General features: G+C 38.9%; 1 non-coding gene across 1 annotated transcript; it reads left to right on the top strand.

The window, feature by feature from the left end:
* The first annotated feature begins 642 nt into the window (after nt 1–642).
* Nucleotides 643–786, top strand: LOC113913444. The gene has a single exon (XR_003517216.2). It is a non-coding gene; the product is annotated as a U4 spliceosomal RNA (small nuclear RNA).
* Nucleotides 787–2,458: the final 1,672 nt, after the last annotated feature.

The raw sequence follows: 2,458 nt of genomic DNA, 5'->3' as shown, positions 1-2,458 counted from the left end.
GGCAGGAGCCTAAGCAATGATTTTAGTGTGGAGCTGAGTGCTGACGAGTCCATGGTTTCAAGACTACCTGCTCACCTAAACCAAGATCGACCAACCTCCTCCTGACCTGAAGACACAGAAGCTATGATAAATAATTGTTGTTTAAAAGTACTGAGTTTGGAAATGGGCTTAGCAGGAATAACGAATACACCATCCCAACCCTTCGTCTAGCAAAGTGTGTGGCACCAGGTAAATGCTCCATAACAAATGGGAAACCTAAAAGATTCAACTATATCCATTAACCTTGATCTCCTATGCCTATTCTAGGCAGACAACCCTCCTTTCCGTCTTGTCTGGACTTGACATTCCAAATCGTACAGATTTAAACTGATACAAGCCTCAGGGATCCTTCGACAAGAGATTTAAAATCCCTCCTGGAGATCTTTATTTGAAGGAAAACTTTAAAAAGAACAGAACAGAAAACAATGCCTGACCCTTTCTCTGGTCTAGTTTGTTTTCTTCCCCCCATTGAATGGCTCTGCTACAAATCCTTTGTCCTTTTCTCTTTATCTTCGCAGGCCTCATTACAACTTTGTCATACCTATCAGTGAGGAGATGCAGTACAATCTCCTTTACTGAGTTTGTAAAATATTTTTCTGGCTAAGCTTTGCGCAGTGGCAGTATCGTAGCCAATGAGCTTTATCCAAGGCGCAATTATTGCTAACTGAAATATTTTTCTGGCTATTTTAATAAATCCAAGAGCAATATTCAAGACAGAGTCACTTTTTGAGATAGTGACAAATGTCACTTGATCTGTGATCTTCTTGGTGCTGTCAGGAAAGGGTTCTTACCCCGATATTCCCCAACAGGCATTCCTTTTACTTCTCTGGGTGTGTTTAAAGAGTTATCAACAGCAAGCAATTACTATAACAGGTCGAGATAAGAGATTTCCATCACACAAGAGTGCCATCTACAGGAGTGAGCAAGCACCCAATCAACGGGGCAACAGCCCCTAAAAAACAATTAGCAGAGTAACCTAACTTTCCTGTGGGATGTGAGAGTTTTCCCTCCATCCAGTTAATGAGTGTCCCTATATGTAACAATTATTAAATATAAACAAACACCTAATATCTTTTCTCTAAAAACAAACAAAACAACGATGTACCCTGAATGTTGGAGAAAAGACATTGCTTTCAAGTCCCTCCCTGAATCTTTCTCTTAATATAGGCAACACAGTAGAGTCTTGACTAGGATGTCAAGAGTTTTATTCTTTGTCCTAAAGCCTGCAAATTCTGTTTGATTTTGAGACCACCACTTCTGATACTTATTTTTTCATCTGCCAAATGGGAAATTTGTAAGAACTTAAACATATCTTCAAAATCCTCTTTATATTTAGTCTTTATATTTAGAATTCCACACTAATTTCCATTACTGACTCTACATATATGCTGAGAGTTAATTTTGGCTAACTTTCGCCGCGTCAGCCAAATGACTCATCAATCAGGACTGGCAGCTTGACTTTGGTTACTATGATTAGAGTCACTTTGTCAAGGTGCGCAGGTATCTAAAAATAGTCAAAGATAGCTTAGGATGAACATGAAAGATTCATTATCCTCATCAAAGTTTTATTATACCTTAAGTAGGTACATTTTTATTTACACTGGGCACTGAGCACCCATCTTTAGCCTCCTATTAAGACAGTAACCAGATACATTTGTTTATTAGCACATCCTGTGTCAGGACTGTCAGAACAGAAGCTTTGTTGTATGAACTGCTGTCTTTTGTTATAAGAGTATCTTCCACAGCAGATGCTGATCCACATGGTTAGAGAACCACTATCATTATGAACACAGAGAGGGGGGCTGGAATATTGGACACAAAGTAGTGCTGTTTTAAAAAAATAAAAATGCAGGGAAGTGAATATTTATTGATCATCTACTAGGAGTCAGATTCTTCATGTATATTATCTCACTGAAATATCCTAAGCCCTCTGCCAAGGATGTTTTTATAGAGTAAATGGGAACTTAAGGAGATCAATGATTTGGGCAAGTAAAGAATGCAAAATTCAAGGCCAGATCTATCAAAATCACAGTCACATATTCTTTTAAAAAAATCACCAAAGTGAGGGGGCGCCTGGGTGGCTCAGCCAGTTGAGCGTCTGACTCTTGATTTCAGTCGTGATCTCCAGGTCTTGGGATTGAGCCCATGTCAGGCTCTGTGCTCACTGGGGAGTCAGCTTGGGTTTCTCTCTCGACCTTTCTCCCAGGCCCTCCCCCTGGCTTGTGCGCCATGCGCTCTCATGCTCTCTCTAATAAATAAATCTTAAAAAATAAAAAAATATTACCAAAGTGATAGGAAAATGAAAACGAGATGAATAAAAAAGAGGCCAATTATATATTTTATTGAATAGTGAAACTTCAGTTTCTGTCAAAATTCCAAAACTATCATTTCATGACATTCTATGCCATTTTTGATGTGC

The sequence above is a fragment of the Zalophus californianus genome, chromosome 14 (assembly GCF_009762305.2).
Source record: "Zalophus californianus isolate mZalCal1 chromosome 14, mZalCal1.pri.v2, whole genome shotgun sequence".
NCBI classification, from domain to species: domain Eukaryota; kingdom Metazoa; phylum Chordata; class Mammalia; order Carnivora; family Otariidae; genus Zalophus; species Zalophus californianus.
This window is presented reverse-complemented; position numbering and strand designations above follow the sequence as displayed.